At 39.4% G+C, this 24935-nt stretch overlaps 1 protein-coding gene across 2 annotated transcripts in view; it reads right to left on the bottom strand.

The window, feature by feature from the left end:
• Nucleotides 1-23223, bottom strand: part of DGKB (diacylglycerol kinase beta) — an 804553-nt gene extending 781330 nt beyond the window's left edge. For both annotated transcript variants that reach the window (XM_065939288.1, XM_065939287.1), the window contains exon 1: nt 22999-23223. The gene's annotated coding sequence lies outside the window, so the exon portion shown is untranslated. The remainder of the gene's footprint in view (nt 1-22998) is intronic.
• Nucleotides 23224-24935: the final 1712 nt, after the last annotated feature.

A 24935-nucleotide genomic window follows, 5' to 3' on the forward strand; every position in this document is an offset into this window, starting at 1 on the left:
AGGAGGAAATGGCAATCCACTCCAGTATTCTTGCCTTGAAAATTCCATGGACAGAGGAGCTTGGCTGGCTCCAGTTCATGGGGTCACTGAGAGTCAGACACAACTGAGTGACTGAACATATACACACACAATAAACAGAGCTACCATCACAGTTCTGTCATTTATCACAATTAGAGCAAGCTTCTTATTCATGTCATTCTAGAAAACAGAATAGAAAAATATGTCCGTCTTGGCCAGAAGTTAACGATCTTTTTTTCTTAAAGGGTCACCAAGCAAGTACTTTAGGCTTTGCAGGACGAAAGGTCTCTGTTGTGACTACATAACTCTACTGTTGTGGTGCAAAAGCTGCATGAACAATATCAACAAATGACTTCAGCCACGTTCCCATATGTTCTGTTTACAAAAACAGGCCGATCTCTGCTTTAAGCAAACCTGGGACAGTACTTTTTAATATAGTTATTTATTTCTCATATCAGGATATCTATTCCTGGAACAGAACTTAACTAGCCAGTCTCCCTCAGTTCTGCATTACTGCAGGAAAAAGAAATATTCATCTTTGAATAGTCATAGATTTGAGATTATTCTTTATGCCCAGGCAGCCCATAAATTCTAAACAAAATGGATGGAAAGCCACGTCAGACTGACCTTCTCCCTTACCTTAAAAAGTTCTCACACAGGTTTTTAAAAGGTCTGTACTTATCCTGCCCTGCTTCCCAAACGTGGAGATAAATATGTTCCCTGACAGCCTGACTTTCTCTAAGGCAGCACTCAATTTATCACTGCTCCTGGAGCACATTTTCCAAAACCTGACAAAAACATCCCTGAAACCTTCAGAGGGGAAAAATAAACCCTCATCTCAGGCTGTGTAAATTACCACCAAGTATAGCCATGAATAAAATAAGAATCAATCCTGATTCATGCCTTTGGAACATCCTAAAAACCAGCAGCTCATGCTCCAAAGGCCAGGACTCGGCAAAACTTCGACCACAGGAAATTAGGCAGGAAACAGAAAAGATATTAAATATTCTTCTTTTATGACAGGTTTTTTTTTTTTTTTTTAAAGAAGCCAATTATTGGAGATCTCTGAGTGGAACACCATTAAGCTGGCTGTTTGGCTACCTCTGCTAAGACTGCTTCCTCCAAATTATGTATAACTGGGAGAAAAAGACACCAAAAACTCCCCCAACTAATGACTTGGAACACAAAAGCAGGCCCATTGTTGCCAGAAGGGCTTAGTTAAATGTACTCAGAGTTCCTGAGAGCACAGGAAAACACATTAGCAATGATTGGTTTAGAAGCCTGCTGACTTAAAAGCTCCTATCCTTAAGGAAAAAGATCTGGGACAGGTAATTTGATGTTTCTGGATGTGGAGTAGAGCCAAAATCAGTGTGTGAGAAGGAAGAGAAAATATGTACAGGTGATTGAAGGAATTGCCCACTTATACCGTAGTCATTTCTTTACGAATACTGGAAACACTATGGATGCTACACAAATAAATGTCCTATGTTCAAGTACCACTGGGTGGTTAAGGCAAAAAAGCAACAGACAAGGCTATAGACAAAGAGCTGATAAGATACTGGGTTGGGCAAAATGTTCACTTGAGTTTTTCTGTAAGATGTTACACGTTGAGGTATATAAAAATGTGGGGGAACAGAACCTGAGACTGAGGAGTGGAAGGGCTGAATAAGGAATGTTTACAAGTGGGGGAGAGAAGTAAGGAGGGAGGGGAAGGGAGAGGAGAGACAGAGAATGGACCTGTTCCTTTAAGAGATGAAATAATTCAAACAGGAAGAAATGGTGTTGGCGGTGGCGGGGAAGGGGATCTGCCAAGAGAAGGAGAAAGCATTCTAGGCAGAAGTATGTGTGATATGCCATGTGCTCAATCATGTCCGACTCTTTGGTAGTCCACCAAGGTAGTCCACCAGGCTCGTCTGTCCACGGGATTCTCCAGGCAAGAATACTGGAGTGGGTTGCCATTTCCTCCTCCAGGTGATCTTCCTGATACGGAGATCAAAACTGTTGATTTTATTTAACTTGCTACCCTGTCTAAGGCAATCCTTAGGTTCAAATCTTGACTTTAGCACTTACCAGTTGTGTGATTTGGGTTGCATTGTTTAGTTACAATTTACATCTCCTCAGTCTCTTGTATTGGCAGGTGGATTTGTTACCCACTGAGCCATCAGGGAAGGAGTTTAATATGGCACCAAAGGGAACTGGAAGGGGTGCTCACGATGTGGTTAAATCTGTGTCTGCATACAGAGCAGGCACACAGTGCAAGACTCACAGAATTACCCCAGAATTTGTGTTAAATGAGTGTCAGCTTTGTGCCAGGGGCTGTGCAAAGAGAATTTCATGTATTTTGACATTAAAACAACCATGTAAATGAGTTGCTTTTATTAACCCCATTTGAAAAACAGAAAATTGTAACTAACCAATGCAACCCAAATCCCACAACTGGTAATTGCTAAAGTCAATATTTAAACCTAAGCATTGCCTTAGACAGTGTAGCAAGTTAAAGAAAATCAACAATTTTATTTATTTATTTATTTTAGCTGAATGCAAACCCAAGGGAAACTTATGGCTTATTTCAAAGGAAATGGGGAGACACTGAATTATTTTGAGCACAGACATGAGAAAAATCAGAATCTTATACTGAAAATTTGATACAGAGGATTAAAAAAGAAGTACAAAGCAAGGAATGGATTGAAAATGAAGACACTACGAAGCAGGTTAAGAGTACAGATGAGTAAAATTTAAGAGTCTGAAATTGCCTGGTTGGGTGAAAATGGAAAAGAAGGGAAAAAATGTGAGAGAGAACAGACAGGAAAGATCAAGAGGCTTGATCTTGAATCAGCTAAAATGGAAGCTGAGAGAGTACCAGGAAAAAGGGGACATTTCAGGTGACTGAGCCTGGGATCATGGAAAGGAGAAAGTTGAGAGGATAAAAATAAACTCAGTTTTAATAATACTCTTGAGAAGTCAATGGGATGATAGAAAATTCTAATAGGCAGATGAAGATGGCTCAAAAGCCCCTCAAATGCAACTGAATTCATTAAGGCCTGCAAAATTAACAGCAAACCCCTAGTATCCTGCTCCAATTTTCTCTCCATTTGGTGCCAAGATACTGCTCTCTACACCAAATGATAGAAGCTTAGAGGTCATATCAACTTCTCTACTTCATTTCCTCATCATCTCATAACCAGATTGCTATAAGCACTATTCACAGTTCATAAATATCACTCAGATTTATCTTTATCTCCCCTGGACAGCAAAGGAGATCAAACCAGTCAATCCTAAAGAAAATCAACCCTGAACATGCATTGGAAGGACTGATGCTGAAGCTCCTTTGGCCACCTGATGCAAAGAACTGACTCATTGGGAAAGACCCTGATGCTGGGCAAATATAGAGGGCGGGAAGAGAACGGGGCAGCAGAAGATGCAATGGTTGGATGCTATCACCAACTCAAAGGACATAAGTATGAGCAAACTCTGGGATAGAGTGAAGGACAGGGAAGCCTAGCATGCTGCAGTTCACGGGGTCACAAAGAGTCGGACACGAACTAGCAACTGAACAACAACAAGTTACACTATTACTGCTATAAACTAGACTAAAATAATCACTAACCTTTATCACCACAATGCCTTGCTAATGGGTTACTCAACTGCCATCAGCCTGCTCTTCATTCTATACACACTACAGCTAGAGTAATCTAATCAAAATAGATAACATTGTCCCCTTAACAGCAGCTCCCGTAGATCATCAGACCTTAAAGCAGCTTTATACCATCTGACCCCTCTTTAAGCTCATACATACTCACTCCAAGCTGCAAAGACTTCTCTTTCAGCCCTCAAGTATGCCATGCAATTAAGTCTTCTTATATCATTTTCTATTTCTGCTTTATTATCTAGCTAATACTTTCAGACCTCAGTTTATTAGCACTTCATAAAACCTTTCAAGCCCTCTTGAGTAGGTCAAGTAATACTGTTATATTTGGACCATTCATTTTGTGTGTGATTTCCCAACTTACTTGCACTGGTATTTAATTTGTTTTCTTTCTACATTAATACCAGTCACTCACATTTCAGTCTGCTTCAGTCTGACTTTGGCCCCACCACTCCCCTGAAACTGCCCTTTGTAAGGTCAACCAAGATCTCTCTCTTCCAATCCTGTGATCGACCTGTAGCTATCCTGCTGGTCTTCTCAGTGGCAGTTGCACATTTCAGTAGACCTAACTGAAACACTTTCTTATTTGGCATCCTGGGAAGCAGTGATACATTCTCCTGGATAGCTCCTGCTGCTCCTTCTCAGCTATTTTTGTAGATTCTCCCACCTATTCTCTATCCCATGAAATGCTGGTTTACCCCAAGGCTCAGCACTGGACTTTCTTTACCTACATTCAATCTCTAGGTGACCTCCCTTGGTTCCAAGTCTGTACACATGTTCACTTTTTTAAATTGAGGTAACACTGATTTATAACATTATATAAGTTTCATGTATACAACACTATATTTCTATTTCTGTATATTACCATGACCAAGAGCAGAGTTCCCCCCAATCACCATATAATTGATCCCCTTTACCCATTTTTCTTCCCTTCCAACCCTCCTCCTCTGGTAACCAGTGCTCTGTTCCCTGTATCTCTGTTTTTGTTTGGCTTGGTTTGTTCATGTGACTTGTTGCTCACATTTTTTGTCTTCAACAGCTTCCCTTAATTTCAACTTTGTTGATCCAACTGCCTACTTAATACCACCTCTTGAATACATTAAAAACATTTTAAACTATTATATACAAATTAGATAAACAACAAGGTTCTACGTTGAGTGCAGGGAAATTTATTCAATATCCTATAAAACATCATAATGGAAGACTATGAAAAAGACACACACACACCTATATATACATATATATATATATATATAAAACTGAAGCACTTTGCTATACACCTAAAACTCACCCATCACTGTAAATCACCTATGCTTCAATAAAAAATTTCAAATGTAATATGTATATAGAGAATGAGACAAATTTTTAAAATAAATACAAAATAGTATTTAAATTAAAACTTGTTCTCTATCACTTTCTTCTTGTCCTGACTTAGTTTTCTTCAAGACACTCATATATAAAATTATATATTTAATTGTTGAGCTTCCTAGGTGAGACAGTGAAAATCCCATGGACAGAGGAGCCTGGCAGCATATAGCCCATGGGGTCACAAAGAGTCCGACATAACTACGTGACAACTCCTCTAAGAAAATTTAAGTTTTTCAATGTCCTATTTTTTACACTCCATTTCTGATGCCTAGAATAGAACTTTGCACCAGCTGGTCTGAAGTGAAGTGAAGTGAAGTTACTCAGTCATGTCTGACTCTTTGCAATCCCATGGACTGTAGCTTACCAGGCTCCTCCGTCCATGGAATTTTCCAGGCAATAGTTCTGGAGTGGGTTGCCATTTCCTTCTCCAGGGGATCTTCCCGACCCGGGGATCAAACCCACACCTCCCACAATGGTGGCCAAATATATTTATTAAATTAAATAATAAATGATTAATATCAATCCAGCTCCCTAAACTATAAGGTCAGTCGGGACAGAAACTATTTGTGGGTTTGAATAGCATTGTTTTCTGAGTGCCCGGCAAATAATGGTCATTAAGTGCTTTTGACTGCTTGAATAAATGGAAATGATGCTATAGTAGTGCATCTTAACACATGACAGAAGATAGAGATGTAACAGTGAGTGAAGCTATCAAAAATGGCTAAGCTGAAGAGGTTGAAGATGACAAGAATTGGTAAAAGGTAAATGCACCTGATAATTCAGAAATTATTAATAAATTATAAGGTCAGTTATAATCTAGGTGCATGTTGATGGCAATTGTAATTGTTTAAAGAATTAGTGGGTGGCACAATGGTAAGGAATCTGCCAGCCAACACAGGAGAGCCAGATTCAATCCCTGGATTGGGAAGATCCCTTTGGAGTAGGAAATGGCAACCACTCCACTATTCTTGCTTGAAAAGTTTCATGGACAGAGGAGCCTGGTGGGCTACAGTCCCTAGAGTCGCAAAGTGGCAGACAGAACTGAGCAACTGAACACACACACACACACACACACACACACACACAGAGGCCACCAGAGTAAGAATTCTATAGTAGACATTATTCATAACACCAGGATCTCCTTTGTTGCACATGCCAGTGTTGGTATTTCTTGAATCATTTAATCAACTAAGACTCTAATATGTCTCTTCCCTGTGTTTTATGAGTCCTCTTTCCAATTGCTATCTTAAACCTGAAAGGACCGACCCTCTTCATTTTCATATTTTGTGTGAAAAGAGAGCCATACATCTGAAAGTTAGAAGGCAAGGTCATTGCTTAGAATCTTCAGTTGAGTTCAATTCAGTTGCTCAGTCATGTCCGACTCTTTGAAACCCCAAGGACTGCAGATGCCAGGCTTCCCTGTCCATCACCAACTCCTGGAGTTTACTCAAACTCATGTCCATTGAGTTGGTGAGGCCATCTAACCACCTCATCCACTGTCACCCCTTCTCCTCCCGCCTTCAATCTTTCCCAGCATCAGAGTCTTTTCAAATGAGTCAGTTCTTTGCATCAGGTGGCCAAAGTATTGGAGTTTCAGCTTCAGCATCAGTCCTTCCAATGAATATTCAGGACTGATTTCCTTTATGATGGACTGGTTGGATCTCCCTACTGTCCAAGGGAGTCTCAAGAGTCTTCTCCAACACCACAGTTCAGAAGCATCAGTTCTTCGGCGCTCAGCTTTCTAGTCCAACTCTCACATCCATACGTGACTACTGGAAAAGCCATAGCTTTGACTAGATGGACCTTTGTTAGCAAAGTAATGTCTCTGCTTTTTAATATGCTGTCTAAGTTGGTCATAGCTTTTCTTCCAAGGAGCAAGCATCTTTTAAAACTTCATGGCTGCAATTACCATCCACAGTGATTTTGGAGCCCCCAAAAATAAAGTCTTACTGTTTCCATTGTTTCCCTATCTATTTGCCATGAAATGATGGGACCGGATGCCATGATCTGAGTTTGTAGAGCATAGAATGTAGAGCATTGCTATGAAGTTTCAAAGTTGGTTACATGTATGTAGTGTTTGAACTCTCTTATTTAAATACTGAAATTAGGAAGTGTAAGTAAATAAGCATTGGTAAGTGTAATCTACCTGTCAGAATTTTTTTTTAAACTTAATGATTTCTGAAATATTTATTAAAACTATACATCTTGCACTCCAGGGGGTATGATATGGATAAAAAGGAACACCATGGAACAAGGTAGTGTTGATGTTATAGAGGAAGTGGCAAGGAATCTATGTCTAGCCCAATAAAGATCTTTTCTATCAATGACTCTAATATGGTGAGAAGAAAAAAAATCTGGTTCAGATTCTAGCACTAGCAAGAATTAGGACCATGACTCAGCTCTGTTTGGCTTTCACTTTGATTCACAATTACACTAGCAAATAATCTTTGCAGAGAATAAAAACAGGATTAAGAATGTAAGTGAGTAGATGCTCCCTGAGGCTTTGTTTTACTCCACACAAGGGCAGAGTCAAAGTTCAAAGTATCAGAATACCATGCAGAGGGCGGAATCCTCCCTGCCAACACAGTGTAGGACCTGGGCTTTGGTTCTTTTCATCACCATCTGGGTAGGAGGTCCATATCAGTACTACAGGGCCAGCCCTCTTCATGTTACTGGCACTCTCGCTGCACCAAAGAGCTACTTTCTTCTCTTTCCTGTCCTTTATCAGGCCAACCAAACAAACTGCAAGGGCCTAGCTCTAGCCTACCATAAAGCCCACTTGGGAAATCCTCCCACTCCAAAACAGATGGGAGAGGAATGTCATCTCATAAATCAGTTGCTCAGTTTAAGAAACAGAACTGCATATTACCTAACAGACAATGAACATTCCCTGGTTTGTAACAGGCCACCAACACATTGCTCATTGTATGCTCTTGCTGCTGTCTACTGGCTAAGTCTTGTCCTTCTCCTTGTATCCCATGGACTGTAGCCCGCCAGGCTTCTCTGTCCATGGGACTTCTCAGGCAAGAATACTGGAGTGGGTTGCCATATCCTTCTCCAGGGGAACTTCCCAACACAGGGATCAAACCCTTGTTTCCTGCTTGGTAGGTGGATTCGTTACCACAGAACCACCTGGAAGACCAGGTGCTCATCGTATAGGAAAGAACAAGTCTTCGGGTGAATCAACGAATGGTTTGTAATTAATCCCTTGGCAATATAAAGTGGAAAATGAAAAGATGTCAAGTAAGAAAATAAAATTCCAGCCCCAACTGACAGAAACAAAAATGTGGAATAAGCAGACTCTGGACAAGTAAGACAGGGGGAACCTTGACTTCCACCACCTTCAATTCATACCAATAAAGGAAGTCATTTTTCAAAACCGAAAACTAGTTTTTCATGTTTATTCCTGTTTAAAAAACTGAAAGTCACTCAGTCGTGTCCGACTCTTGGCAACCCCATGGACTATACAATCCATGGAATTCTCTAGGCCAGAATACTGGAGAGGGTAACCTTTCCCTTCTCCAGGGGATCTTCCCAACCCAGGAATTGAACTGGGGTCTCATGCATTGCAGGCAGATTCTTTACCAACTGAGCTAGTCCTGTTTGGCCTACAATAAATATTATACAGAAATACATTAACCTCTTTCAGTGATGTAGAAAACCAATAAAAAGGAAAAAAAGTCTAGCATATGCAGTTACATGTATCAGCTTACCAGAATTCACCAGATCTAAAATCTAATAGCTTCCCAGTTTGAAAGCCTTCTCAAAAAAAAAAGAAAGAAAAAGAAAAGAAAGGTTGCTTTTCCACACAGTTTTAATTTCCTTGTGAAGTTATACTTTTTTCAAATCTCAGAAATAAAATTAACGAGGGCACATATTATATTGCGTTCTGGGCAAAATGACCCTCTGGTATTCTTGCCTGGAGAATCCCATAGACAGAGGAGCCTAGCGGGCTACAGTCCATGGGGTCACAAAAGAGTTGGACATGACTTAGCAACTAAACAAAATTTTATAGGTCTCAGTTAACCTTACTTATTTATATTGCTTAGGTAAAAGTACATAGGGGAAAAAGAAACTGGAAATTCAAGAGATTTTTCAGGGACACCCTCAACCTATGACCTGAGGCTGCATGTAAGTGAAAAGTCCAAATTGCAAAGCAGACTAATGTATAGCTATGAACAAATTCACTTGAAGTCAAAGTTGACATGAATAATATTTCCTCCAGAAAATGCCCTCAGTTATCTCCTTAGTTGATATCTGCTTCTATGGGAAGAATGGAGGGAGAATGTGGTTATGGGAAAGCAAGAATCTGAACAAGTGACCACCCACACACTAATTGTGCCTGGAAATCACAATGAAAGCTTTCTATAAGAATTTTTCCACATTTTTTCTAATATGTATTTGATGTGTCTGAGAAAACTATTTTTTTTTTTTTTTTTTTTTTTGTCACTGGCACATCATCATTTAAATGAGGCTCTGAGAAAGTGTTCTAGCACGGGGGAAAACAGACTAGGTTATTTTCTATTCTCTCCACATGGGTGACCTCAGCTTTCTGTTTACTTCCTATAAGCCCTCAAAGTCTCCCTGCTTGTTCTTGTCAAATATTGAAAACAACCCTGACCCTTTTCCCTCCTTATATCCAGGTTCACAACTGAATGCCAATCATCAATCCACAGATAAATATCACAAATAAAACAAAAGCCTCAATCTAATATAAGCTGCCAATCTTGGAGAAATAAAGCTCTAATTCCCACACTCATATAAAAAAATAATCTCTTCTTGAATGGCAGAAACCAGTGCAACATTGTAAAGCAATTATCTTGCAATTAAAAATTACAAATTTTTAAAAATTGAAAAAAAGATTAATCTCATTCTCTCAAAACAATCACATGACTTATATCCAAAATGAGCAAATATATTTACTACTATTACGTTCCAAGGGGAAAAACATATGCTAAAGCATAGACAGTTGTTCAGAATCAGTAAAAAAAATCATACTGAAAAATACACAGGGAAGACATAAGAAACAATGTATTAAAGAGAATGAGGATAAAAACATTGCTGACCCAGGGAGATGCTCTACAAGATAACTCATCGTCCCTAGTCTAGAAAGAGACATTTTCAAAGTTCACTTACATATTCAGTGATTTTTTTTTAGGTACCTGTTTTATACCAGCTACTGTTCTAAGCTCTGAGAAATAAAGAGCCTGAGACACAATGGAGAACAAGTAAGATGAGAAAGGAGTGCTGACAGAAAAGGTATTTTAAGCAGCTTAATGTCAAAAGAATACTGGGCTGGAAGAGAACAGAGTGGCAACAGACATTCTTGAAGAGATAAAGAGGGGCAGTGTCATGGAGTCTCACCTCCGCGCATGCTTACTCACTCAGTCATGTCGGGCTCTCTGCGACCCCATGGACCGTAGCCCGCCAGGCTCCTCTGTCCATGGGATTCTCCAGGCAAGAATACTGGAGTGGGTTGCCATTTCCTTCTCCACTGAACAAGGGTATAGAGAAGGTGGGTGGCAATGGGGAACAAGATTGAAGTAATTGTGGCTATTCATATTTTTTAAAATTAAAACCAAAGTTAATTAAAATATTTAAATGCCAGTACAAAAAAGGAAATGACACAGAGGAAAGGTTACAGATACTCAAGTGTTTCTTTTCTTAAGGAAATATACAGTACATGTGTGGCAGGGTTTTATGAGAAGGCTGCTGTGGAGAATGGTTAGGAAAATAAAACATGGGCACTTGAAGAATTACCAAGATGAGACGAAGATGGGAGATCACAAATTTATTATGGTACTAGTTTTCATGTTTTTTTTTTTAATTTTCACTAGCATTCAGGACCCCAGGTGAAAAAGCAAAACCAGGGTGCTCAATAGAGAAATGGTAGATTTTGTCAGATATAAAATGAAAGAATACAAAAGGAATAAAGATCTGGTTGGGCAAAGAGGTATTTATTTAAGTTGTATACTAGGCCTTGCCTGAATAGTATAGAAAGGGTGAATGAGAAAAAAATCATCGGAAGAAAGGAAGGTATGTTAAAGTACTAGAGACTGATGGGAGGTAGAGAGAATTAGGTGATGACTGTTTCATGATTCATTATCTCAAACATGATAAATTTCAGATAATACCAAGATCCAGACTGGAGTCATTGTCCAGTGGTTAACCTGCAATAGAGTGGTCTGTTAATGAAGGTAAGGTGGCTAAGGAATTTCTGTAGGGTATTGATTGACTTATCTGCCTATATACTTTCATTAATCATTATCAAAATAGGAGATATAAAAAACTGTCATCCAGACTTCTAAATTTGAAAGAGTTATAGAGAAGATGACAGATGATACCAAAGGCAGCAGGGGATGATAATATAAAAAGCAAAGCAAAATGAAACAATGTATCTCGGATGAACTGTTTTTTACGCCATACCCTGAACTGCTGAAAGGAGTCACAGGTTGAGTGATAAACAATAATTTACTACTATCACTGTAAATTGATTACTTAAATGCCCCCCAGTATAATCCAGATTCTAGATTTCTCTTATCATAAAGTCTCCAGCACTGTCAAAAACTTTCTCCACTTTGTACAAATTCTACAAAATAAATTTAAATTCCAGAAATATCCTCAATTTAGCACTACAAAACACGCACACCTACTCAGATTGCTCTCCTCCTCCTTCCTTTTCTCTTTCTTTATAGAGAATGTTACTCGTGGCCCAAGTCACCAACTCAATTCCACATTCTGTGGTATCCATCAAACATCCCTTTAGCTTCTACATTTTAATTATTTCAACATCTCATAGTTATGTAAACATGCTCAAGAATCTCCCACATTAGAAAAGAAAAAGCTTCCTCAAATTTCTGTGATTCTTCAGAACCACCCTATCTTTTCTCAAAAGCTTTGTAGACAGACATGTAGCATGAGTCACTCTATCTCCATTTCCTGAGCTCCTACTCAATCCCTAACACATTTTTCATGTGGCTTCACCCCAATCACACCATTAGCTAAGTAAGATCAGCAACGAGCACCCTGTGTTCAAATCCAAGGTTTTTTTTTTTTTCACTCCTCATCTTAACCTCTCGGCAACATCTGGCAGCTATGAATACTTCATCTTACTTGTGGGAGGTTTTTCTCTGGTCTTTGGAATACCACAAATCTCTCACTGTTTTCCTCCTCGGTGACAATTCATTTTCCTCTTCACAATCCCATCTACTCCAATACACTAAAAAATATTAGAATTCATCAAGATTTGTTCCCTAAATCATCTTCTTTCTCATTCTACATTATTTTCTCATGAATTATTATCTATTCCAAAGGAATGAATTACCATCTGTACCACAAAATTTATATATCCCTTTCCCTGTTTGCTGCTCTCATCTCTTTATTCATGTAGCCAACTGTTCACTCAAGAGTTGTGCTGGATGAATGAAAGCCATATCGGTTTCCACATAAGGGTAAAAGAATAATGATCTCTTGTGAATATATCCTTGTGAATACTTTTATTGTCCTTTTTTTTTTTGATAAATTCCAAATTTCCCTCAAGACCCAACTTAAGCTCTAAATGATCTGTGATTAATTTCTTAGTGTCTTATTTCTTCATTTCCTATAGCAATCAGGTAATCCTCTCCATATACTTTTATTGATGCACGTAGACCATGATATTATAACTTTTACATCTATGTGTCTTCCCGCAACACCCAATTTAGAAGCTACTTAATGTTAGGGCCAGATTCTATTTATAATTTTCTTCCCAGAACTTACTAATCTGATATATGGTAGATGCTTGAAAATCAGAACAACACATTGTGTTCTGGGGTTTTCAAGTATATATTAATAGATACTTCCATAAAGAGGGATTCTGTGATTAAATAAGGTCAAGGAAGTTTGTACTAAATCTCATTCCAAGAGAATCTAACACACACTTGCACCTGAAGAAGTGTAAGAATCCTTAATATAGAAAACTATTTAACTTTGCTTAATGCGTAGATAGGCTTCCCAGGTGGCAGAGTGGCGCCTGCCGATGCAGATGTGGGTTCGATCCCTAGGTCAGGAAGATCCCCAGGAGAAGGAATGGCCGTGCACTCCAGTATTTTTGCCTGGAAAATCCCATGGACAGAGGAGCCTGGCAGGTTACTGTCCATGAGGTTGCAAGAGTCAGGCGCAACTAAACAACATTTAGATAAGGAAAGCTTCCTTTTCCCTTTTCTTCTCTTAAAACACATTGGTATTTCTCAAACAATTTTTCCTTATGTCTTGAGATAGTTAGGATTTTAACTTATTAGGGTCAGCAAAACAGATGTCGAAGACCCGGAGAGTATGGGGCATCCTCCACCCAGGATACACATCAACGTATGACTCCTTCAAAAGAGGTCTGACACTTCCTAGCAGAAAAGAAATTTTGATCAACATAGTACTACCATTCTACTGACATATACATCAAGTCTAACAGATTCTTAGTGTTCTCTTTTTTGCAAAGGTATTAATTTCAAAAATTCAACCAATAGAATGGGAAAGTTATTATAGCCACATTGAAACCATTCTTTTGGGTTTTTTTGAAAGTGCGCTTATAAAGATAGTACAGGCTTCCCAGGTGGCGCTAAGTGGTAAGGAACCCAGCTGCCAATGGAGGAGACATAAGAGATACAGGTTCAATCTCTGGGTTGGGAAAATCCCCTGGAGGAGGTCATGGGAACCCACTCCAGTATTCTTGCCTGGAGAATCCCATGGACAGAGGAGCCTGGCGGGCTACAGTCCATAGGGTTGCAGAGAGTAGGACATGACTGAAGTGACTTAGCACACTAAGATAATATAGTTACCTCAACACCAGCTGTGCCACCAGACAGTTATGCAGGTAGTTTGAATGACAGAAGCATTCATAGCTCTAAAACAGAATCCCCATTTAAAGCTCAAAAACCTTACCACTTTACTCCCACAAAATGCTGTCTAGTACACTTTGGATAGAGCACATTTAAAACCAAGGACCCAAAACAAAACAACAGCCCTCCCATGAAAGACGTTTATGCTTTGCTTTCTTCCATGTGTTATAGGGAAGGAAACTCTACTTGCCAAACAGAAAGTTCTGACATATGGCGTGGAAAATAGCATTATATAACAATAAAGCACCCATCCTCGTAATCAGAACTCTTATTAGGAACAACAGGATTGCAAAATGACTCATCAGCCTCTGTGCTCTTTCCCGATTCTAGTAATTTGGGACAAGTGTGGGGAAGTTACGAGTTGTTTATATGCAGCCCAAAATGACAGGCAAGAGAAGTTACTAAGCAACATTAAGTACTTGCATTTTCTCATCTTTAAAAGCTGCCACGAGCTGAATAATCCTGTAATATAAAGGTAAAGGGAAAAGCAATGTGGGAGTCATGTTTTTGCCTCAATGAAAATGTTTTGCTCAATAATTCTGAAATTCTGATTCACCATGAGTTCATCTGTCTTGGTTTTAAGGATTATCTCAGGTGTATAATCCCCTTCTATTCACTGTGAACACCAGAAATTTGTTCTATAATGGAAAAGAAAAAAAAAGCAAGGCCGGGTGGGGGGAGTAGTTCTTCTGGGTCTTGAAACCAGTTTATCCTCCAGTAAATGGGATCTTTGTTCTCTAATTCAGCTTTCAGTTTTTTTCATAGCATGTATTACAACAATAACAACCACAACAATAAATCATGCCCTGGTGTCTTTGTTTAGTGTATCTGCTTCCTGTTTCTCTCTCAATGAAATGAGTTCAGTACTGTAGGAACTTGTCTATTATTTTCCACTGCCTCCCCTAAGTCTGGCCCAGTGCCTGCCAAGGACAGTAGCCCATCCATGACAGAGAGATGAACTAGAACCCAGTGTCATGGTATTAGGGGTTATGTTTCTTAAGGAGATGGTTTTAATAATTATGTCTACTGACCCTTAAATTTCCCAGAAATCGCTGTGTTGCTGACAGTCTCTACAACATATACTACAAAGGGAAGACAAGTGAGAATTCCCCAGCTCTTATGTCTTTTGATTAAGGAACCAGCAAAGGGATTCCTTGGTCAAAAGCCCAGGAAGAACTTTTCCTTACATTCTCTGTCTCAGCAAAACAGCTTGCTGAATAAACTACAAACTCATCTTTTGTGCTTGAAGTCTGTTTTCAGGTCAAGGATCCTATAAAGCTTTTGCACAGCACCTCTGTTTCCTCCTCTTTCCACTTCATCTAATTCAAAAGGAGCTGATCTAGGGAGTAATCAGTCTCCTCACAGAAGAGGTCACATTTCCCAGCAGGCTTGGGTATAAACAGCAGAGTAGTCAATATCAATGAAAACAGAATATCATTCTGTACCTTAAATGAATGATGTATGTGTGTTAGTCGCTCAGTTGTGTCCGACTCTTTGCAACCCCATGGACTGTAGCCTGTCAGGCCCCTCTGCCCGTGGGATTCTCCAGACATGTTACTGGAGTGGGATAGCTGTGACTATATTTTCAAGAAGAAGAATGAAAATGAAAGGCCTTTTATTATGATTCTAGTTAAGAGGAGGTGAATTAAAATTTTGCCAGCCACTCTATGGGTGGTGCTTACATGTGTTATTTAAATGATCTGGGTTAACTGTTACCATTTTTTATAATTCAATGAAACCCTTTTGGGAAAAATAAGAAGACGACTCTCTATAGAGAATGTTGGTTGTAACATTCAATAGATTTTATGAGTCATATTTTAATAATATAAAACTAAAATAATAACCACTTTTAGATTTAGATTTTATCTCAAATATTTTCTCTGTTATTGATACTTCATTCTTTACCTGAGACAACATCTCCAAACTTAATAGGAAATAATAAATAACTAATACTTTTAAATATTTATTATGTACCTTCTGTTCTCAGACCCTTGCATGATTAAATCATTTAATTCTATGAAGTGGGTATCATTTTCATTTATCCCTGCTTTTCAAAGAGAACTCTAAAGCATAGAATTTAACTAACTTGCTCAAGGTCATCCAAGTAGTAAAGATTTGCAGCTAGGCAATCTGAATATAAAATGTAAGTTTTAACCCCTATATCACAGTGTCTGCTGCTACTGCTAAGTCACTGCAGTCGTGTCCGACCTGTGCGACCCCATCCCTGGGATTCTCCAGGCAAGAACACTGGAGTGGGTTGCCATTTGCTTCTCCAATGCGTGAAAGTGAAAAGTGAAAGTGAAGTCGCTCAGTCGTGTCCGACTCTTTGAGACCCCATGGACTGCAGCCCACCAGGCTCCTCCGTCCATGGGATTTTCCAGGCAAGAGTACTGGAGTGGGGTGCCATGCCTTCTCCGATCATAGTGTCTAAGAAGGGAATAATGAAATTCAAATGAGCATTGTTGCATGTTCAGAAATTATACATGGAGTCAACTTCTCCACATCTTCAAGATGAATCTTCAAACTACGAAATGAGCTAAGATTCTTTCAACTTAATTGTAATTATATTACAAAGAAGGCCTAGCCACCTCAGTAGGGTAAGCTTATCCAGAGATTATTCTGTTGACAGAATTTCAAAGAGATTTTAAATAGCTACCGCACTTCTCATTCCGTCTGTCCTTTTCCTGGTTATAATTTAATATTTCATAACTAATTCATGTGGATTAGAAAGAGACTGAAATAGAATCATTTGACCTAAGATGATATTTTTAATAAAAATATTGCATTTTGGAAATCCTTATGTGATGTCCATCTAGTTCACATTGTTATAATATTTACATACTTACTGAAAGAAATTTTAAAAATCATTTAACAAGTAAAACCCAAATTATCCCATAAACAAAAAATGCTTCTTTTGGAGGAGGAGAAATGGGGATTGATTTTCCCACCATTATCCAAGCTTCCCTTGTGGCTCAGCTGGTAAAGAATCTGCCCACAATGCAGGAGAACTGGGTTCTATCCCTGAGTTGGGAACATTCCCTGGAGAAGTGAAAGGCTACCCACTCCAGTATTCTTGCCTGGAGAATTCCATGGACTGTATAGTCCATGGGGTCACAGAGAGTCAGACACTACAGAGCAACTTTCACTTTCATCCATTTCTTCATTTTTCTCTAGTGGTAGTCAAGTTTCTATCATCTGGTCACAGATATGACTCAATATTTTTGAGCAATGACTCACTCAAAGCCTCAAGACTTTTCCTCAAAAGAAAAAAGAGTTCAACAAACAATTTATAAAAAGCACCATTTCACAACTTTATTGTCCCACAGAGCAAAACATTTTTAATGAATAACTTATTGTAATATTTGTTTTCCCCCTTAAAAATACATTAGTACCATAAACTAGATAACATTAAAAATTTCAATATTATGATTTGGAAGTATGACATCTATCATATCATAAAACATTCTCTCCTATGTTCCAGATATGCAATTCCAGACAGGGTGAGAAATATCTTGTGAGTAATTTTACAATAATTATGAGTTCAATGCACTAAAATACACTGTGTGGCTCAGACCTTACAACTTACAACTATTCTCTATTCTCTAGCCTTTTTTTGCAGAGGGTAAAGCCTGTGAAGGGCCTCCATGGTGGTTCAGTGATAAAGAATCTGCCTGCCAATAAGATCCCCTGGAGAAGGAAATGGCAACCCACCCCAGTATTCCTGCCTGGAGAACACAGAGGAGCCTGGCAGACCATAGTTCATAGGGTCTCAAAGAGGCAGCCATGATTTAGTGACTGAACAACAAAGCCTGTGAAAGGGACTGTCTTTCACAGTCCCTTTGAATTAGAGCTTTGAATTAGAATTGAATTAGAGCTTTGAATTCAGTGTACCAAAAGCGCAACTTATTATTGAAGCTATTATTGAACTCCAATAATGTATTAGACGCTATCTGCAGCACTGAAGTCCCAGAGGTAAAAAAGGCTTGGTTTCCTTCCTTCATGTAGATAAGATTATATCAACCTTCTGTGGCATATTCAATTTTAAAGTCAAGCACACATTTCAGTGGAACCATTGAGAAGGACAGTGGGGCCAGTGGTAGAATACAAACAGAATTCAAGAAGGTCATGATACTAGAGCAGAAGCTCTAGTATCTAGAAGAGATGATACAGATGCATCATCAGGTAAAACCTAATAGACTGACTGTATCCAGAAAGAAGTCGTGGACAGAGATAGCCTTCTCCAGGGGATCTTCCTGACCCAGGAATCAAACCTGGGTCTCCTACACTGCACGCACACTCCTTACCATCTGAGCAACCAGGAAAGCCCAAAAATAGTCATGAGCAGAGACCAAAGAGATAAACAAATAGCTTGCAACATGCAGGGTCATAACAAACCAGTGATAAGAGTAGACTTGGAGCTTTTGGTTAAAAGCATGGGCTCTAGAGCCAGACTGTCCAGATGGGTTCCCATCCCAGTTGGATCCTAATCTCTAACTGTGGGTGGTAAGTCATTTAATCCTTTTGTGCCTCAGTGTTCTCCTTTATAAAATGGAAATGATGATGATAATAGGATTATCCCATATGAGTGTTTTCAAGATTAAATGCTCAAAGATGCTTAAACAAGCAACTAGCATGTAGGAAGCACATGATAAAAATTACTGTCACTATTTTTAAAATATGAGGGCAAGAAAGCCAAGGCACCACATTCAAAAATCAACCCTTGAAACTAACTCTATTCCAAACATCTACCTGCAGTATCACAAATGACAAAGAAAAGAGAAAGAACTGGGGTTGACATCATGAATGTATCTGCAAAGCCCCATCACCATACAGATCTATGACAGCAGTTCAGTAACATCACCTTTCCTTATGGAGCATGTACATTTATACATTGATTTTGAAGATGACAGCTTTTGTGCTCCTTAATCTGTAGTGATTGGCATATTGCCAATAAGAAATAAATGAGTCAAGGACATTGTGTTTCAAACTTAAAATGCCATACAGACTCCCTGTTACAAGGCAAATTCTTCATTTCCAATTGTTGACTCAGATAATACTTAAAAAAAAAGAATTTCAGCTGTTTAAATTTAGCATGCTGAGAAAGACCAATCTTAAAATACTGTTTGGCATTATGCCCATAACATTTTCATTTTATTCCTTGTTAGTATTTGTCTTCTGTGATGAGACAACAAATGACAGTAATCATGTTATTCTCCTTAACACTTCAAATTTTACCTAAATGAACCATTTTGCTTTTATCCTCACCAGTTAAAGATGGCCTTTCATTTCCTGGCAAATTTTCAGAAGGTGATTATGCAAGAGCCAGTGATATTTCCAAGCACTGTTTTACCTCTTCAGTCATCATCTGGTCTTTCTCCCTCCTTTTCTTTGAATCATCATTTTTACTCTTAAACGCACATACATGTACACACACGCAAAGGAGATTACCTGAACACAAGGCTAATCTAATTTTTATAATCAGACCTATTTAAGGAGATATTTTGATTCTCTGCTTTATCTGTGTCTTTAAATATCTCCACCCCACACACAGCCCAAATAGGTTGTTTTTTTAGAGTTCCTCAGAGCACAGAATCTAGACAAGGTCTCAGCCCAGCCTCCAACCATGTGATCTCCTTATTTTACTCCCACATTAACTCCATCATCGTTCTTCCCAGCAAAGATGCCCTCAGCTTCATTTTCATGATTCATGAAGCCAGAGCAGAACACTGAAATTGGAATTGTAAAGTACGCCAAATTTGGTTTTGGGGTCAATTTAGGTTCCAATTTAAGCAGATTCAATCTTGGGTATCAGTAAAGCTGAGAGTTCTCTCTTGACTGATATAATTTTTCAAGCACTCTGAGCCCACACCATCCACAAAACAATAAGCTCATTCCACTTGATCCATGGTAGAGTATTGCTGTAATAAAACAAAGTGACAAAGTGATGAAGAGTTGGAGCTAGTCACACTTGAGGGCTAATCCAAGCCCACCGTTTACTAAATATGTTCCTTTGGTAATTTGCTTATTCCCTCTGGGGCTGAATTTCTTATCAATGGGAGAGAATGCCATCTCTCTCCTGTAACTCTTATCCTATAAGTGAGAAAACATATTCAAAGTGCTTAACCTTTGAAAGGGCAAGACAGGGGAAGGTACAAACTACTTGGTTTAAAATAAATAAAATACAAAGGTGTAATATACAGCTCGGGTTATACAGACAACATTTTAGAATTTTTAAATGGAATGCAATCATAACAATACTGAACCACTATGTTACACACTTGAAACTCATACTGTAAATTGACTACAATTATAAAGCAAATAAACAAAGTGCTGAACCTAAGTCCTGCCATTACTGCACTCACCATAACCAGGAACTTCTTATGGTTTACACGGTGAGAAAGCCATACATGCAAATAACTTAAGGAACTATCAAGGAGTTGAACCTACTTCACAGTCAATACCTAAGGATGAACAGGTGCGTGGGATTCTTACTGGAGGTCATATTTTGTGTTGGTGTTTTGCAAGGGCAAGAAAATGCCATAGATGCAAGAGGAACAATAGGAAGAGGCTTCTCCAATATCTTGTCTAGAGCTTCCTCCAGGCAGTGGCTTCTAAGCTAAAGGTGTTACTCTTGTAAAGAGAATAATGCTAGAGTCCAAGCATACATAAGTACAGTTCTATTCCTGAGTCCAGCCAGGAAGAGAAGCACCCAGGAAAGGATATTCTTAAAATATCATTTCAAGCCTAGATATCAACATCACAGTCGTGATTGGTAGGCAGAATAAGATTGAGGGACCAGATGATCTTCGTCTGGCTTGTCTGGCCACAACTCTTCCTTTCACGTGTGCAAGGAAAAGCATGAGTCACAGGATACTCGTCTAGTTCAGACTCTGTTCCAGCAAATCTTACCAATGGTTTAAACTTTAAAATAATCATTTTATTCCAAAAATGGCTTTGAAAATCTTCTCCTCAGATATAACACGAGGTTTGTTTACCAATAGGACAACCAAAATACCAAGCAAAGGTATTCCCCAAACTCAATACCACCTGCCTAAGTTTTTTCTTTAAAGAAATCCTGAAGGACTCCTATTCAATCTAAATTCTTATCAGTTTCAACCAAGCTCTCAGGCTGATTTTTATTCTCTTTAGCTAAATTCTTGCGGAGAAGGCAATGGCAACCTACTTCAGTACTCTTGCCTGGAAAATCCCATGGACGGAGGAGCCTGGTAGGCTGCAGTCTGTGGGGTTGCTAAGAGTCGGGTACGACTGAGCGACTTCACTTTCACTTTTCACTTTCATGCATTGGAGAAGGAAATGGCAGCCCACTCCAGTGCTCTTGCCTGGAGAATCCCAGGGACGGGGGAGCCTGGTGGGCTTCCATCTATGGGGCCACACAGAGTCGGACACAACTGAAGTGACTTAGCAGCAGCAGCAAAATTCTTGAGGTTCGGGTAATGATTTATTCTAAAGTTATCTGGGAACTACTTATAAACTCATCACAAACATATTCTAATAGTCTTTGTATAGATGTGTTTTTTTTCATTTTTGCAAAAAACTTTAACCACCATCATGCATGCACTATCATAACAAATATATCCCCTGGATTATATTTGACTTTGTGATATAAGTTTTTTGCACTGAGAAATTATGCATGTATGGAATGGATACCTCCAACAAGCTGGGTATTTCGATAAGAACACAAATATACCTGGAGATCCCTAAGAAGCATAGGCAAAGTAATTAAATTATATTCAGAATATGTTTATAATAAAACAAGATTAGGTGGTTAGAGAAATATTGATAAAACCGAAAACTAAAATATTTGGAGATTATTAAATTAAAATAATTGGAAAAGTCTGATCTTTTGTTTCCTTTTTTCTAATAATGGAGAATTCAGATTACTTTACATTTCACAATAGTTGCTTCATAAGGTTCTGACACCCGTTTCCACCTATAGAATTTATGGCAGTACATGAAAGTTTTTAGCTCAAAATTCTGGATTCTATTTTGGATAACCTCTGCTTTTCCATTAATATTTCTTGGAGAAAACTATAGTAACATAGTATTGTCTTCAACGATCCTGTAGCTAAGTCTAGTATTTTTGTGACATATTCTTTCTCCTTGAGAGAGTCCCGTTTTTTTCTCCATCATAAAAATCTAGTCAGTGTAAAAGAGGACCTGGTTAGAAATACTCCAGTTTTCTTAGATTATTTCTGGTTTCCTTTTTGAAAAAGACCTTTCATGTTCTGCCTGTATTCACATTCATTTGGTCATTTGCTTTACAATGGTCTGACCTGTTTCTACCTCCTTTTAAAAGTTGGTTATCTGCAATTTGAGCAGCCAGTAGAAGTCATTTTTTTTTAAAAAGTTTTTTAAGCCTCTTTTTTTTTTTTTTTTTTTGCCAGTGAACACAATGCTGCTTGGATCTAAGTGTAAGTCCATGTATGTAATAAACCAACACTTAGAAATTTCAAAGAAGGCACGTTTAGCAAGTGGAAGAGATTATTGCAGTTGTAAGAAAGTGGGGGAATCCTGAACCCACTACAGAGTACTTGAATGTTTGTCATATCATCAGTGTCGCCTCAGGTTGTTGCCTAGCAATTATTTAAAGACCTACTTCACGTCTTAATAAAGTAAATCAAAGACTCTTGTTTTGTTTGATGGCTTCTTTACAGGTTAGGAATAAGTCTGGAATGAAACTTAATTAACTGGGCATTTGAAAATCTAAGCCAGCCTCCTCACACATTTTCTGTTGAAAATGCAAGCTGTTACCCATTAGTAACTTTGAGAAGCCCACTCTTGTAAGGAAATCTAGAAAACGCATTTACCAGTGGTGCTGCCGAAAACCACCATAAACAGGGTGCTTCCTCCAGACCTACCCGACAAGCAGCGTCCGTAGGTACCTAACTGAGAGTAACTCGATTACAGCATAACTAGGACAGAAGTCAAAGAGACAAACCGATTTAACGTCTCGTGGTGACTCCAAAGCTCTGCTTTTCTAACTTTCCTCGCCATTTCTGGTCAGCTTCCCTTCCCCCCGCACCACATACCCAGAAGCCACTCAAATCACCAGCCGTGTCGAGCTGAACTTACTGCAGTGTGATGCAGGCGAAGCCTGGCCACAGCTCTGAAGCCAGAGCGACTGCTTCTCCGGAGAGGAGCCGGGACTCGCCAGCTCGCAGGATCCCTTCCAATTCACACGCTCCGCTCAGTCAGAAGGCTCCCTCACAGCTCGGCTTCCCCAGAGGAGTGGAGCTTCAAGAACTCTGCTCACAGCATCTCCTCCTCTCGACTTCCACCCCCCTTCCAGAACACCCAGCCCAGTCTAACTAGTGTCTGAGAGATGGAAATCCACTGCCAGTCAACAACGCGGGCTGCCGGCAGCCTCCCGGCTCCTGACAATTTGCAACTCAAAAACCGCGGAGGCTGAAAGCTGGAGGTTTCCGGAGCCTCAGAGTCATCTTTGGCAGCCCCCTCCCCACCCCTCACTCCTCCCACTTCCCCCCTCCTCTACCGCGGCCGCCTCCAGGCTCCCACTAGGTATCACGAATGATTATTTTATTACCCATACCAATAAGCATCAGGAGGAATTTGTCAGAGATGAAATACCTGTTGTCCATGACTAATGCTCTTCTCTCGTGTCTTTGAGTCCTTGATTTATAGCAAGATGCGTTGATATTGAAGTGTGTGTGTGTGTGTGTGTGTGTGTGTGTGTGCAGCGAGGAGGAGGCGATCCACGCAGCGGCTGCAAGCAACAGCCTTGCCTATCTCTGGCTGCCGCTTCTACAGCTGCTGTTGCTACTATTGCTGCTGGAACTCAGGGGAAATGAGACAGGAGACGTGCTCTAGGGCTGTTTCACTGCTGGAGCAGTTATAGGACAAGGGAGGAGGCTGGACAGGTAGAGTGGCTGCCGTTGAAGCTCTGAGCTTGATTCCCGGCAATTACTACCATTCAGAATACAATTCCCCTCCAACAGGAAACCTGATACCTGTCTGCCTCTGCCTTCAGCCAGCTATAGTCCTTGATGGGTCATTGTTCATCACTGACCTGCCTAACCCACTTCTGGAAACCGTAGCAGCTGCACGCTCTTTCTATATTCAGAGTTGGTAACCTGGGAACAGGTGATTGGGGGCTGGATGAGGATGAAGAAGGAAAGGATGGGGGAGAGTAGGCGAATATTAAAAGAGTTGTACATATGTCTAACCAATTGGGGCACAGGTAAAAATGAAAGTTTTGAGCTATGTGTATAAATAATGCATTGGGGGGTAATAAAAATATGTCAGTAAAAAAAGCATGCCTGCTTTACAAAATGTGTGCAAAGCCAGACAGTTATTAAGGAGCTTGTTTAACAGCTTAAATGCAGAGAATGTTGATATACATGCCCCTGGGTGTCTCTCAGCTCCCCTGTGATACATCTACTGTGATTTCAATGTGTTAATACCACTGGTGAAACCTACTGGTTACCGCTGTCAATGTATGTTCCCTTTCTCCTTATTGGCTGCTCATTCCCTGCCCTGTTATATCTCCAGATTATTCTCACATAAGGTGATATGCAGCAGAATTTATAAGTTAAAGAGGGTCTCCAAACCCTCTAAGACTAGAATACTTCTTAATGACTAAATGTATTTGCTATCATGTTTTTGTTCTGTAATAGGATGGGAGACTATGAACACACGCACGAACATGCACGCACACGCCTTAATTGAATATTACTTTTAATCCGCTTTCAGCATTCAATTTTCTGACCTAAAAATAAACTTAATTATTTTTGATTTTACTAGTAATGGACACCTTTAATTATCTCTACCTTGCTCTCAGCAATTTTCATATATGCCATACATTTTCCCAGTTGTTAGGGATTGTAGAGTCAGGATTAAATTGAACAGATGTTAATGAAAAAAAGGAAAAGCCCCTGGAAATACAACAGGGAACCCAGAAGGAGGGAAGAAACCCAAAAGAATTACATAGTACATCTTTTCCTGATCTGTTTACATTAGAAAAATCTCTGCCTTTACCAAAACAAAGCCCA

The sequence above is a fragment of the Muntiacus reevesi genome, chromosome 6 (genome assembly GCF_963930625.1).
Source record: "Muntiacus reevesi chromosome 6, mMunRee1.1, whole genome shotgun sequence".
NCBI lineage: Eukaryota > Metazoa > Chordata > Mammalia > Artiodactyla > Cervidae > Muntiacus > Muntiacus reevesi.